The sequence below is a fragment of the Monodon monoceros genome, unplaced genomic scaffold, assembly GCF_005190385.1.
Source record: "Monodon monoceros isolate NGI ecotype Baffin Bay Population unplaced genomic scaffold, NGI_Narwhal_1 Super_Scaffold_3, whole genome shotgun sequence".
NCBI lineage: Eukaryota > Metazoa > Chordata > Mammalia > Artiodactyla > Monodontidae > Monodon > Monodon monoceros.
The window spans coordinates 87,844,495-87,861,738 of NW_021703780.1; positions in this window are offsets into that span (position 1 = coordinate 87,844,495).

Here is a 17,244-nt window from a genome sequence, read left to right on the forward strand (position 1 = left end):
TTGTATAATATGTATCTTTGAGTGCTATCCATTTTTAATTTTTCCAAAGAGATAAAATCTTCAGGATTTTCTTAGATTCCAAATTTATCAATGTCCTGGAACTACTGAGGTATGATTAATTTCAAAATAAATTTGCAAATTAATCCAGATGTCAATGACAAAACACATGTGTGAATTCATGTCATAATTTAAGTCTTTTGCAACTTAGCATTTTTATCTGTAGGGAACATTATTAAAAAATGGTAAATCTATAATCAAACGTATATTTGTATCCTAGTATCTGCTTCTTTTGGGGAGTATATAATTATTATTTGACTTATTTTCTGTATTAGTCATAGATCACTTTTTAATTGAAAAATTATCCTCAGCACATAAAAAAATTAGGAGCTTCAGTGCTAGTATTAATTAATTTTGAAGTAATAGCAAAGGGATGTTCAATCCCCTTCAGCTTTATTAAAATGCTGCTGTATTTGGTTATGCTAAACTACCAAAACAAACAAATAGGGACATTTGTTCTTTGAATTGATGAGCATCTTAAGAATGGAATAAATGTTACTGTCACTGGACTTTTATTGTGATATTGTTTAAAAAAACACTTTTGGCTAGCAAAATAAGAAAGTTTTCTTTTTTTAAATCTCTATATTTGCTATGTCTTTATCTCCAGAAAACAAACTAATGGTATATAAAAGGGCTTTAAAGTTTTCTCTTAAGAAAATCACACTGAGATAAAAAAAAAAGAGAATAGGCCCTCTTGGAAATCTGTTGTATATTATATCACAGGTCTAAGACAAACATGCCTTTTAACTTCATTCTCAACAGGATAAGTTCTCATGGGCTTGGCATTTATCATGCATGTCAGAGAGGAGAGTAGGAAATCACAGTTAGGGATGAACACATTTCCAAATTTTAAAAACTAAAAGAAAGAGAGAGTTTAAGGTGGGATTGGATTAAGTAGCAATAAATTAAGACTACTTTAGCTGGTATGTTCCAATAAGCTCTAGAACTATTTTCTTTAGAACAAAGGAATGTTGCTTCAGCCATCTCTCCTACAATTCATGCTAATTCTCTATTTAGAAAAGCTAATATATTCATTATCCCAGAAATATCAGACTTGCAAAACTGAACCTAACTGAAGACTCATCCTGGTGCATTTTGATTTCTTGAAAGAGATACCAAGATCTTGGCTGTGGTATTTGACTTCAAATTCAACAGTTAAGAATAGGCTCCAGCTATCCGTGGAAACTCTTTACATCATGAGTTTTTGTAAATTGTGTTCTCTACATTCTTGTCAAATATTTGTTTCTGCAGTGTAACTTTGCCTATGATTGAATCACAGAATTTCAGATTTATAAGGAAGTGTAAGACCTACAAAATGTTTGAAGCACCTCTAGAAATATCCCCTCAAATCTTCTGAGGAAGTCTTTTCCATTTTGAAATATGCCTTCATTTGACTACCTCCTTTGCATTTCCATCATTGGGTCTAATTCTTTTACTTTGAGATGATACCAAAGTCTCCTCTGTCATTTATATAATAATCCTTTAATATTCACCTCATTATTTCCCCTTCACCTCATTGTCAGGTTGTCTTTATTCCATTTTAAACATCACCAGATCTTTAATTTTATTTGCTACTGTAAATGGCAGATTTGTTTTTTATTAATTACTTCATTAAAAAGTGATGATCATTGACTCTTAATCTAAACTCACTGTGTTTTAGAAATTATGGCCTTACTTTAAGTAACTTGTCCCCAATTGTAATAAACTATAGGCTTCTTAATTTTATGTACAATCAGTTTAGATATCACATAAAGTTGCTCATGATTTATAAACATTAGCATTTATGATTTTCTCCTAACTTCTGCAAACTTTCTTAAAATATAACAAATTCCAATATTGAGTGTTATTTTAGAATACTGAGATTCTTAATGTGAAATATTTTCATTGAAGTTAGTGAGAATTGTACAATCGTGTGCATTTATAAAAAAGTACAAATGTACAAATGTGCATTTGTAAAAAATAGCACAAAATATTCTGTATACACTTTACCCAGTTCCCTCCATGTTAACATTTTGTAAAACTATAGTGTAATATCACACCAGGATACTGACACAGATACAAACCATTTATCTTATTCAGATTACCTGAGTTCGACTTATACTCACGTGTGTGTGTGTATGTATGTGTGTGTGTGTGTGTGTGTGTGCACATATTAAGTTCTATGCATTTTTGTTACCTGTGTGGGTCTGTGCCTCCACGAATGTAGTCAAGATATTGAAAAGTTCAATAAACACAGGATCTCTGATGCTGCTCTTTTATAACCATGTGATAGCACTTTTAGCACAACTATTTTTGCATTTTACATTTGGGAAAGGGTCAAAAGTCTTTCTGTCAGCCCAGTGCCTGTCCAGATAATTTAAATTAATTGTCTCCCTGTTCTTCTGCAGATGCCATCGCTACTTGAATTATAGAGCTCCAGGGCGCTCCTTCTCTCGCTCCTTCAGAATTGTGATCTATTGCATGTCGGTACATCATCAAAGCAAATTGCCTCTTCAATGATGTGTAAGTATAATACATCATCAAAATGGGACACGGTGATAATACATTACTGGGAAAAAAATGACTATCCTACTTGCCAGACAAGGTCAAGGAGCAAATTCAGGCAGCTCCAACACAGTTCATCAGCAGCATTCTGGGTCTGGAAGTGAGTTTGTTTGCTTACAATGATCTACTTGAAATGTGGACAAGGCTAAAGACGTTTGTATGCTCTGGGTTGATTCCTTTGGTAAATTAAAAATGAGGTGATTGAACTTCCATTAAAATGACATCTCGATGACATGTGAATAGGTTTTCTGTCCACAGGGTGTTTTGAATCGTGTATTTCTGACTCATTCAGCAGCAAATTGTTTTCCAGAGGAAGCTCTTCAACAAGATTTCAAACTCCTTCAGGGTAGTAACTGTCTTATACTTCCTTTGTTTTTTCCATGGTGCCTGAAACATTGCTGAGCCCATGGAAGACACTCAATAAATACTTGTTTAATGGAATTGAATTTGTAAGCACCAGAGACTCATGTTTTTTCTCAACATAGCTTGATGCTCGGCTGCCCAGAATCTTTGTGTGCTAGGTGGTAAGGTTACAGTGCTAGAGTTCTGTTGACTTACCATCCTATTTGCTGTCAGCTTTTTTTATTCTTTCTTTCTTTCTTTTTTTAAGTAGAGCTTTTTGTCCAGGAGCTAGCTTTATGAAGGATTTCATTCCTCATTCATGTGGGATTAAACTTTTTAAGTTTGGCTTCAGGACTTGAGAGAAGTATAACTCGGGAAGGTTGTTCTGCACTGCAAAAAGGATAGGATTTGAGGAGGTGCTGTTTTTGACATTGGCACAGTATTGTTTCCCCCTCAGTTGCTATCAAATTAGCTTCTTTAAGAAAATACTGTATTTATTTCTCTAGTCCTTGGCTCACAGCAGTTTTATTTCAATGTCACCAGTGAAGGAGAGCATGGCAATATTCTGTCCAAGAGTGAGATCTAAAAATGAATCCTCTGAGGATACATTAGAAGAAAGATAGCATTATATGCTGGAAAAAAATAGATCATTTATTGATGTTGCTGTAGGACACATATCTGTTTCAAAAATACACATACGACAATACAGTGAGTGTAGTTCATTTTGGTCAGCTCTAAAAATAGCCATACTAAATTTCTCACGATTGATAGTGACAGTGGGTGTTCAAGTGGGAATACATCGTACTGGTCATCTTGACAAGTGTGGTGAAATAGCGAGGAAGCCAACAGATGTCATCTCATGTGCCAGTTCTAATTGCTCAGGGGCAGTTACACCAAGAGTGTGTTGATAAAAATTGTGAGTCAGGGATCAATTAGAATGTCTGCCAGTGGCCCAAGACATAAGGCCTGGGTCTAATAAAGGCAGTGTACCTATTAAAATTTTGGGCCACGGGTAAATCACTTAATAAAAATATATCATCAGATTGTTCTGAAAATCACACTATAATTTGCATAAAGTATGTTTTTATGATAATGCTAACTGTATATGTATTACAAGAATAAAATAACAGTAAATATTTAGAAACAAAAGGAACAAAAATACTTAAGTGAAAACTATAATCCCATCCACCCAGAGGCAACAAGTTATTGATTGATTAGTATAATACATTATCAAAAGGGGACATGGTGATAATGCATTACCCTGAAAAAAAATAACTATCCTTGACACTCTTTCACCATATGTATTATTTTAATATCTTCTCTTTCCTCTCTCTTGTATACCGTAAATATTTTTCATGTCAAAAGATAAGTTTTGCAAAGCTATTTTAATATTTTCATGGAAGTAGATTATATGTATATACCATAATTTATTAAACCAAATACCTATATTTATACATTAAAGTAGGGTTTAACTTACGTGTATTTAAATTTATCCTCACACTAAATGTTTTTGAAATGAAATGATTTTAACTTCCTTACTAAAGTCCCAAAAGTTGATATGTTGGATCAAATGGCATACAGATTTTACAAGGTTTACACGATATTAAAAGGAATTGTACTAAACTACACTACACAAAGTCTCAGCCAACTTAAGCACCTGTAAGCAAATGTATCCTGATTATAAAGAAGGTGTAGGCAGTTCTGCTAAAATGCTGGTTTGGAAGAAGTGAATTTGTTCCAATACTACTGATATATTAAAGGACAGTTTAAGCATTACACAAATTTCACATATGCTTTTGTGTTACTTCGTCTTTGAGAAACACTAGGTGGAGGCACAAAACAGCACCTGGTTGTACTAAGCCCTGTAGGAATATATACATATACACAATGTAAACATGCATACACCCAAACACTTGCAGATACCTCAGTTCAGCACATGTTATTATCAATAGCTAACCCATTTATAGTCTGTGTTATGACTTTTTGTCTCATTTCAGATAACCCGTTTCCCACCATTTCATAGTCCCTCAAAAGCTGAAACACTTTCAACACCCACTTCCACAGGGAACTTCAGGTCTTTTTAAGGGTAAAGTATATATTTATTTTTGTAATTATGTATTTCTTAACCATTTAACATGCATAAAAATGTGCTAACATTTTTAATGTTTTCCTATTTTTTTTGTGTGTATTTATGTCACTGACAAAGTTTTTAAAGCATTATGTTCCAACTCCATTTATCCTATAAGCTCTTTATTTTTTATTTCATGACTTTGCATAGTGTGGTAATTTTTAGAAACACTTTTGTCATATTATAACAGAGTTGATGTGTGTATGTGCTATGTATGTGAAAGAGGACTTTCTAAAAGACTCCCCTAATTCAAAACTTGCATCATTCAAGACTAATCCTGATAAAGAATGGTAGCTATTACTTTTTACTCACTAAAGAGCCAGAGCTAAGTGGCAATTACATTAAATCCATTTATAATCCACTCAGCACAGAAGCTTTGAAGTTCTATGATCCTTAATACATTTTTTAATACCTTTATTGGAGTATAATTGCTTTACAATGTTGTGTTACTTTCTGCTGTACAACAAAGTGAATCAGCTATACATATACATATATCCCCGTATCTCCTCCCACCCTCCCTATCCCACCTCTCTAGCTCTTAGGGAGACTGACTCAGTTGAGGTGAGTTTTCTAGCACCTCTCTCTTCTCATCACAAAACTTCCCTATTACTTTTATTTTTTTAATTTATTTTTTATTTTAACATCTTTATTGGAGTATAATTGCTTTACAATGGTGTGTTAGTTTCTGCTGTATAACAAAGTGAATCAGCTATACACATACATATATCCCCATATCTCCTCCCTCTTGCATCTCCCTCCCACCCTCCCTCTCTCACCCATCTAGGTGGTCACAAAACATTGAGCTGATCTCCCTGTGCTATGCAGCAGCTTCCTACTAGCCAACCATTTTACATTTGTTAGTGTATATATGTCAATGCTACTCTCTCATTTCAGCCCAGCTTCCCCTTTTCCCACCACCATGTCCTCAAGTCCATTCTCTACATCTGCATCTTTATTCCTGCCCTGCCACTAGGTTCATCTGTACCATTTTTCTAGGTTTCACATATGTTCATTGCAGCACTACTTATAATAGCCAGGACATGGAAGCAACCTAAATGTCCATCAACGGATGAATGGATAAACAAGATGTGGCACATATATACAATGGAATATTACTCAGCCATAGAAAGGAATGAAATTGAGTTATTTGTAATGAAGTGGGTGGGCCTAGAGTCTGTCATACAGAGTGAAGTAAGTCAGAAAGAGAAAAACAAATCCTGTATGCTAACACACATATATAGAATCTAAAAAAATGGTACTGATGAACTTAATACATTTTAATGTAGATATTTTGTATTATTTTCCACAATATGTTAATAAAGTGTGATATTTTCAAATTTACAAATTTGAATGTATACCCTGCATTAAACTAGGCAGTATCATTTTCTTTCTGTCCTCTTTCTTCTTGAATTTTCCCAATTTAATAGGAAAAAAATCCATAATCCAGCTATGATAAACTATTTAATATATGGTTACTTTGCCACTTGCTTTTCTTTTATTTATGGCCTATGCCATAAATAATCCCTTTTCCCATTAAGTAGACATGCATCTAGACATTTTTTTTTATTGATTTGTATAAGCTTTTTGTACACATGCTATATGGCAATTCTCAGTGGGCTAGGTAACTAGGTCTTAGAAATGAACATGTAAATATTCCCCCAACTTTTCTAATAATACACTTTATAATGTTTTATACACATACATATAAACACTGAGTGAACCCCCAAAAATCCGTGCCATGAGACATAATACTTAAGTTACTGAAAACTAAACATAAGGAAAAAGAATCTTGAAAGTATACAGAGAAAAATATCTTCCTTTAGGGGAAAAAAAAAATACAATTGACAGCAGATTTCTTATTTAGAAATCATGGGAGGCAGAAAGAAGTGGCGCAATAATTTAGAGAACTGAAAGAAAAGTCCTTTCAATCAAGGATCCTACACCAAGTGAAAATATCCTTCATGACTGGATGGGAAATCAAGATATACTTAAACAAAAAGAAAATTATTTTGTCACCAGCAGAACTACACCAAAAGAAGGGCTAAAAGAAGTTTCTCTCTAAACAAAAACAGAAGGATAAAACGAGTAAACTTGGGACATCAGTGAATAAAAATGAATATGGTAAGCAAAATTATTATAATTACAATAGGATTCCTTTCTCCTCTGAGTTTTCTAAACTATGTTCATCATTGAAGAAAAATATTATAACTTTGTCTGACATGGTTTTAAATGTATGAAAGAAAATATTTGAGACAAGTATTTATAAATATGAGAAAGTAAAGGGGCATAAAACAGGTGAGGTTTCTGTACTTCAGTCAAACGGGTAACATTACAACAGTAGACTGTGATAAGTTATATATGAATAATAAACCAGAGCTATAACTAAAATATCTATATTATAAAAACATTCAAAAACACTATAGATAAATCAAAATGGAAGTCTAAAAATTTTTCAATTAACCAATAGGAAGAAATGAAATACAATTGAGAAATAAAACATGGAGAAAAAAATAGGCAATAAAAAACTAAATGGCAGACATAAGCCCTAACATATCAATAACCACATTAAATGTAAATGGCAACACACCAAATAAAATACAGAGATTAGCAGAGTGGATTTTAAAACATGATCTAACTGTATGCTCTTTATAAGAAATTTGTTTCAAATATGATGTAAGTAGATATAAGAATAGGAAACACTCCCCATTCCCCATGCAAAATTCCTCAACAGAATACCAGCAAACAGTGTTCAGTGATGTATAAAAAGAATTATACACTCTGACCAAGTGGGGTTATTCCAGGGATACATGGCCAGTTTAATATTCAAAAACGAAACAATGTAAACTACTATATCAATAAGCCAAAGAAGAAAAATCATATAATTGCATTAACGTAGAAAAAACATTTGACAAAATACACCATTCACATTAAGACTTCGGCGCTAACATACACACACTACTATATATAAAATAGATAATCAACAAGGACCTACTGTATAGCACAGGGAACTCTATTAAATATTCTGTAATAAGCTAAATGGGAAAAGAAGCTGAAGGAATAGATATATGTATATGTATAACTGAATCACTTTGCTATGCACCTAAAACTAACACAACATTGTAAATCAACTGTACTCCAATATAAAATAAAAATTTTAAAAAACCCTCAGAAACACAGAAATAGAACTTTCCTCAACTTGTTGAAGATCTAAAAAAAAAAATACCCTCAACTCTATCTCTGTATATAAGCAAGGAACACATGGACACCAAACATAAAAGTACAATACCATTTACAGTCGTTAAAAATGAAATATTTAGGTGTAAATATAGGAAAACATGTATAGGACTTCTATGTTAAAACTATAAAATGCTGATGAAAGTAATCAAAGACAGTCTAAATAAATGGAGGAACATACTGTTTTAATGGATTTGAAGATTCAGTATGGTAAAGAAGTCAACTTTCCCCCAAATAATATATGTTAACACAATTTATATTAAAATCCCAGCAATATTTTTGTAGACTTAAAACATTATTTTAAAATTTATATGGAAAGGCAAATAAACAAAACAATTTTCAAAAGAAGAATAAAGTGGGAGGTATCAGTCTACCTAATTTCAAGACATATTCAAGTAATCAAGATGACTTGGTATTGACAGAAAAACAGACACATACATCAATGGAACAGAATAGAAAACCCTGAGTTTGACTCATCCTAACACATGCAACTGATCTCATACATAGGTGCAAAAGCAATTCAAAAGAGAAAAGACAATCTTTTTAACAAACAGTGCCAGAGAAATAGAACATTCATAGGGGAAAATAAAAATCTCTACCTATGTCTCATGTCTTTTATAAAAATTAACTCAAAATAGATAATGGACGCAAACATAAAATTATAAAACTTTTAGAAAACTTACAGGAAAAAAATCTTCAGAATCTAGAACTAAGCAAATAATTCTTAGACGTGACAACAAAAACATGATCCACAAAAGAAAAAATGATAAATTAAAACTCTTTTCTTTGCAATGGTCCCTGTCAGAAGTATTGAAAGAAGAGCTACAGATAGGAAGAACATATTTGCAAATCACATATCCAACAATGGGCCGCTATGTAGAAAATACAGAGAATGCTCGAAACTCAACTTTCACAGTGCAACCAATCCAATTGGAAAATGAGCAAAAAAAAAAAGACAAAACTTCAGTGAAGTATGTATACATATGATAACATAAGCTCATGAAAATATGTTCAATAACATCAGCCATTAGAGAAGTGCAAAGTAAAGCCACTATACAACTATGTGAATGACTAATATTAAAAATAATAAAATAAAATAAACATAACGTGCTGGTAAAGATGCAGAGAAACTGAATCACTCATACAGTCAGTGAGAATTTAAGAAAGGAGAGGCACTTAGGAAGAGTTTGTAGGTTTCTTAGGTAAACGTATAACTATTGTGTAACCCAGCAATTATTCTTCTAGGTCTTTATTCCAGAGAAGTAAAGACATTTTCAGGCAGAAGTGTGCACAGGAATATTCATAGCAGCTTTATTCATGATAGCCCGAAACTGGAAACAACCTAGATGTTCTTCATCTGGTGACTGGCTAAACAAACTGTGGTGCATCTATACTTTGGAGTGCTACACAACAGTGTGGATTATGCTTAATAAAAATAGCCAATCCCAAAAGGTTACATACTGTATGATTCCACTGAAACATCATCCTTGAAACATTGACCAAGTTATAGAAATGGAGAACAGATAAGTGGCTGCCAGGACAGAAGTGTGTGTGGTTACTAAAAAGCAAAATGAACAATCCCTGTGGTGACAAAGTTCTCTGTATCAATGTCAATATCCTGGTTGTGATATTGCACTCTAGTTTTTCAAAATGTGTTCATTGGGAGAATCTGGGTAAAGGGTACAGAAGAGCTCTCTGTATTAGTTCCTGAAACTGCATATGAATGATCTCAAAAGAAAATGTTAAACACACACACACACACACACACACACACACACACACACACACACACCACCCAAAATACCAAGTTTTTCCAGAGCACTTTTCCATTGTTATCCTATGCTTAAACGTTTACTAGTGACAGGCTTTATGGGTGTGTGACCTATGCGGACAGAGCACCCCACGCTTAGAAAGTCTCTATCCTGGACTTAATTCTCTGCTGCTGCCATCTTGAAATTCTTAAGAATATTTGAACAAGGGACCCACATTTGCATTTGCAGTGGATGCACAAACTACAGAGACAGTCCTGGTGGCAGGTAATGAAAAGTTTACAGGTAGCTTTTTTTTTCTAATAAGGATTAGATAAGTTAGCTGTTAAAGATACAAATTCAAATTATATGATTGATATGAGTTAACCATATTTTAAAAGGCCAGAGTGAGGCCTGAGGCTAGTCTGAGCCCTCCTTTAAAAAAAAAACAAAAAACAAAAAAACATATGTATATAAGCCTGACTCCTAAATTTCAAAAGCTATTGTTTCACCAGATTTGCAATACGTTACCTGACCTTTCACAAGAAAATGTGGTTATTTTTCATTCTTCCTCTCCTAAGCAATTTGCTTATTGTGCAAGGATTTACAGGAAAAAAAAAAAAAAAGTTACTATTCAGATTTGAGTTTTTGCAATATGTACCAAGCTATAAATTTATCATACCATGAAGGATCACCATAAATCATAAAATTGTGGTTGTTAGGAAAATGAATAAGAAATGTAGACAAAAGAGAAGATTGTATTTGTCTAATTTTAAAAGGTCAACGTAATACAAAATAAAGTTTAAAAACTTTTAAAACTTTTTAAAAAATTGTCCAAAACGCAGGTAGTGAACTTTCCGAAAATAAGTGTCTTCTGTCCTCCCCCCTCCTTCCCTCCCTCTCTCTCTCCCATCCATCCTCTGTCTCTCATATGCCTTTCAATATGTTGTACTGTTTTCCATTGCCTGAATGCCATGTAACTTTCAAAATTACATACAAGAAAAACCTACAAAACAAGAATGATTCCACAGCAAAGGAGATGACCACTGAATAGAATCTAGTACCTGCATTTTACAGAGCAGATAATAGATATTTGTTGAGTGAATGTGTTGGTTAACCTGAAAGTAAAATCTGATGCAGATATTACCACCATATAGATAATTTACTAATGATTGATGACCATCCAAAATTCATTTGTCTATTTAAAATATGATCAATACATGTAATAATTATCCTAAAAATTCAGAAGACCTTTGAGGAATCCTTTATACTGTCTTTCTCTCTACATTTATGAAGATCAGTCTGATGCAGCTTCTTTTTAGAAAGAAATATTCTCATTTCAATGAGTATACATTGGGAAAAATATTATACTATTATTTGACTAATTGTCAAAATAAAGTGGAACCTGCTAGCCCAAAGTGTATCTTGGCTAATTTATACATATGTGGATGAAAGGAAAGATGAGCTAAACAAATTCTTACTATTTTAGAATATTTCAGAGGTTTATTTTTCCCCATCTTTTAGGTATACAAAGAGGATTTTTAACTAAGAGTGTGTTTTCACTTTAGATTAACTAGGAAAAGAACAACTGAATTATCAGATTTTGTATCAGGTATTCTGTTTACCACTGAAAAGCTACCATGGCTGTAAGTGAATTGTTTAAATAACAGAATAGACAGATGAATGCTGAAAGGTAATTAAAACTAAAACCACTAGTATGCATTGTGCTAGGATAGCAAATGCCATCCAGCAGATACACTGGTGTTGACTCCAAGTCTTTACTGAGACCAACTCTAGAACAGGGATGTAAATTCAGATGCCTTAAACGCAAGTCAGGGAATATACACAAGTGAATTGGATGGAGGAGAGGAAAGGTGAGAATGTGAGGAAGTGAAACAGGAGAAAAAAACTCCTTGAACTAAGGTGCAAGCCCCTTCCCATGGCATCCAAATTACTGTCTTTTTACCTCTAAAATATTGTATTAGCCAACCAAAGCAACTTTGAGGTCCTATGTAGATTCCATCAGCAAGCAGTCTGAGCTCTCATCCTCAGAACTCTACACTAAACAGTTGCAATATATAATTACAGAAACAAAACAATACGACAACAATAAACACTCTCAGTTATAGTTAGCTGGCTAAATAGTGAACAGTAGTTATAAAGTTAATGTGACGTATTTACCTTGTGTTTTCAGACCAACTTTCCAATGGAAAAAAGAGGCACCACTGCACAGTGATTTATTCATCTGCTTTCATTCAAACGCAGGACAAGGAGGTGTTATGCAATCTAAGCTATAGGTGGAATCTTTTCATTAATTGAACAACATCCCTAGTGAAAAAATCACTGGTAACAATGAAAATAAGATCAAAATTGCCATGTTTGGCTATTTTCTTTTTTGTTCATAAGAAGGAGATGAATTAAAGCAGAATTCACAAACTAGTGAGGTTTTCTCATTCTGTCTTCCTATCCTGTGAGTGAGATTGTCGTTATACAGAACATAAAAGTAGATGTTCTCTACATTACATCAAATCTTTCATACCATAAAGTCATTAAGACTAGGATATTTACTTATCCTTCACTTTACTTGCTTATTCTCATTTCCAAGAGTAAAATAATATGGCAAAACAATTCAAACAGTTCTTGGTATAATTTTATGGAAATTACCCATATCTTCAGAGTGAAATTTAAGTGTCTCTTATCATACCCACTTTGTATTCCTATACATTCACAACTCCCATTGACTTAATTTTTTCATTTGAAACAAAACAAACTAAAACTAACCTAGTCACCTATGTGCTTTCTAGAATGTGTGTGTGTGTTTGTGTTTAGTCCTCAGTTACTTACCACATCAGTGTTGCTCTCATAGCCATCATTAGTAATTGGGAGAAGAAAAAATTAGGACTGACACCTTCCAGTGTTAGGCTAATAGCAGAAGGCTTTTAATATAAACCTAATATAAGGTAGAAGATACATGCGATTTTAACACAATAACCTACTAAATTTATGCTAAGGGTGATGGTGGAGAGAGAGGAAAGAAATTTAGCTTTTGAATAAGTCTGGAGAGGTCTGTTGGAAAAAGGTGAAATTCATATGGTAACATGTCTGAACATATATATTCATTCAAAGGAAATAAAAATGATCTTCTCAGATAAAAGAAGCTAGGGTGTATGTTAATTGCTATGGATAAAGTAAGTGGAAGGACAAGAGAAGGATTTTTTTAAGAAATCGATGAACCAGGAGAAGAAAAGAGGTTGACATTAAGAAACCTCTGTCGTTGTGCAGGAGGGATGCCTTTCTGACATTCCCAAGACTTGGGCATTGAAACTCTGTATAGTTGTATGGTGCCTAAAAATACATTAGTTAGACCCTTGCCACTGGAAGCATGATTTGCAAACCATCAGCATTAGCATCATCTGGGAATTCGTTAAAAATGAAGACTCTCAGGGCCCAACCCAAACGTATTAAATTGGAATCTGCATTTTAAGAAGTTCCCAGGTACATTAAAATTTGAGAAGCACTGGAGCTGGACTATAAAATGCAAAAACTTGGCCTAAGATACAGTACTCCTGACTCTCCTCATGATTTTAGCCTCTCAAGATACTGACTGTGGACAAAAGACAAACCCAAAAGCCTGGTTTACAGCAGCTTTACATAAACAGCACACAGAGGGAAACGAGTACAGAAGAAAAGAAAACCAGGAGCTCTTGAACTTTCACCTCTTTTCAGAATTCTTAAAAATTCAGACAGCTGTCCTTTTAAAAGGCATTTTCTCTCTGGCAGTTGAATCCCTGTAGTGCGACTTGTGAGAGGATCTCAAAGACTCCCTCGTGCACAGTTAAGCTGGGCGGTCTGTGTCAGGCAGCGACGGGTCAATTTCCCTGCCATCCCAGCCCACCTGCTTGACGAGCTTGTTCCCACATCTCCTTCAGCAGAGAAGCCTCAGAACCACAGAAGACAGTCAGTGACTTGACACTGACCATAAAATCCTTACAGAAAGTCAATTTACTATTGCACTTCCACACGGAATTGCTATTTCTGAGGTAGGGCTAGGACAGCACTGGATATACCAAGAAGTTTCTTCCCAGAAGCAAAACGCTGTTCTGAAAGTAGTGTTGGGAGGAGGCTGTTCCTATTTCTTGTGGTCAGAATATTCAGATTGTGCCTCTATCTGCCCTGTTGAATACGTTTCCAAATCTCTCAGGCTTTTGTCTCTATCCTACGGCTAGAATTTACTTTACAAAGCAAAAAGTCCATTCAAACTCATTTTTCTCTCCCCTTTACGTGGATTAATTTTGTAATCAATTGAATGGCATGGCCATGCAATATCTATTTTAAATCTGTGTAGGCAGAAAGTCTAAATGGGCAGTGCTAATCTTTTAAAAGCAAAATGAAGTTTTCAGTTTGGAATTGATTAGATTGTTAGGGTATTAAGCCCTTTCTACTAATTCCCTGCAGCTGGAGGCAGTTAGAAGGAGAGGAGATTGGGGTTTCTGCTTTGTAAATAAATCTTTAAAGTGGACTTGCTATTTCTGTGGGGAATTACCATGGATTTGGTGGTTGGCAAGATTGGGCGTTTTTCTGCTTGGGAGAAGAGCAAGCTAGACCTCAAATCTATATCCTATTTTCCTCAGATTATCAACATGTTTTGAAAAATATAATTTATATTCATAGTTCTTTAGTTTTTATCTGGTGTCCTTTTTCTGTTTCCAGATACCACATTACATTTCTTTGTCATGTCTCCTTAAGCTCCTCTTGACTGTGACCATTTCTTAGGCTTTCCTTGTTTTTGATGATCTTAACATTTTTAAGTAGCACTGGTTAAGCATTTTGTACAACATTGGTCATCTGAGGTATGTCTGCCGTTTTCCACATGGTTAGACTGAGATACAGGTTTTTGAGAGGAACACCACAAAAGTAAAATGCATTCCCATCACACCAGTTCAAGGGTGCATAGTATCCACATGACTTATCACTGCTGAGGTTGACTTTGATCACTTGGCTGAGGTAATGTTTGTCAGGTCCCCTGTAAAGTTTCTCTTTCCCCCTTTGTGCACTGCACAGTTTGGAAGGAAATTACTAAACAGCCTGCATTTATGAAGCAGGGCATTATGCTTTGCCTTCCTGAGGTGAAAGGGGAGAGTATCTATATGATTTATTTGACATTCTTCTACACTGAAAACTTGTTTACTCTCCTTATTCATTGATTTATCTATTTATTAAATATAATTAAATCATCACTTATTTCACTTTGGACTCATTAATGTTTACAGTAGAATTTGACTTATAATCCAATACTTTCATTTTGTTACTCACATTGTTCTGGCTTTGGCCATTTGGAGATCTTTTGGTTGGCTGCTGGAATACACCATTCCTAAAAGGAAAATGGAACAGAAATGAGAGGGCTGGAAAACAATAGTTGTTGTTGTTGTTTTTAAAGCAAGCTTATTTTTTTTTAATATTTATTTATTTGGTTGTGCCTGGTTTTAGTTGTGGCAGGTGGGCTCCCTAGTTGTGGCATGCTTGCGGGATCTCGTTCCCCCACCAGGGATGGAACCTGGGCCCCCAGCACTGGGAGAGCAGAGTCTTAACCACTGCACCACCAGGGAATTCCCAGGACAACAATAGTTTTTAAGCCACAACGTGTAGTAAAAAGACCCTGAGATCTACAGACAGAAGTTTAGGTTGGAGTTCCTGGTTGACCAGGCTTTGTCAACCACTAGCAATAGGATCATGCCTCAAGTTACTGGTCTGTACACTGGGAATAATATTAATGTTTGGCTTCACTCAAAAATGAGATTAAAAATACTTTACCCTTCTGTTAAAATGGAATATGAGTCACTGTTGAAACATACTAAGTGGGAATTCATCATGCAAATGTGATATTTTATAATGATATCCAAAAATTAGTAAGCATAACTGACACAGAAATGACCGTAAATCTCAGCATTGCTTTTCCACAGGATTGCTGATAGAAAAACAACAAAAAAGAATAAGAGTTAACTGAGCCAATAGATAGGGAGTCTTTCAGATATCTCAGAATCATGTTAGGCCTGGAGAGCGGCAGTTCAGATTAGCAAAGTTCAGAATATCCCACTGTCAGGTCTGTAGAGCAAAGCTTTGCACTCAAAAGAGCTAGAGTTATTTGGTAGCAATTTGCAGTTTGTAAAGCCCTTTCATTGTGTTTTGAAGATATGAATCTCAGCCTATATACTCTGATGTGCAAAAACATGTTATATATTTTTAAAGACTATTCATATTTTAATCCCACCAAGAATATGTAAAATTTAACCTCAGTTTTTTTCAAGGTTCCTCCAAACTTAAAATGTGTTGTGGGTACATATGGAATCTTAAGTAGTGCCAAGTAAAGGTCAATGAGTCATCGGCACCAGTCAGTAATGAGACAATAATAGCATCAAGGCTCATGGTTCTCTGTTTGAGCTGTCTATGCCATTTGCCTCTGTTCATCTCTATGCACCATCTACCCTTTTTCCCAGGTCTTGATGCCTCTTCAGAAGTTCAGCCCTGGACCTACTATCCTCTCTACTTTCATCATTTCCCATCATCTTTGCTATGGTTCTATCTCTGAGGCAAGCACTTTCTTTATGTCCATTGCATTGTTTCTGTTTACTGAGGCTTAGAAAGAGCCAGGAAGCCCTTTTGGCTGTTTCAAGCTTGTTCCCTGGACGTATCCATCCATTAAGACAATAAGCACAATCTCAATGAGTGGAAAAATGCAATACACAGAGAGAGAAAAACAAAACATATCTAAAAATTGCTTCACATTGCTAATATTAGAGAAATACAAATCAAAACACCTCATGCCAGTTGGAATGGCCATCATCAAAAAGTCTACAGATAATAAATGCTGGAGAGGGTGTGGAGAAAAAGGAAGCCTCCTACACTATTGGTGGGAATGTAAATTGGTGCAGCCACTATGGAAAACAATATGGAGGTTCCTTAAAAAACTAAAAATAGAACTACCATATGATCCAGCAATTCCACTCCTCGGCATATATACGGACAAAACTCTAATTTGAAAAGACACATGCACCCCAATGTTCATAGCAGCATTATTTACAATAACCAAGACATGGAAGCAACCTAAATGTCCATCAACAGACGAATGGATAAAGAAGATGGGATACACACACACACACACACACACACACACACACACACACACACACACAC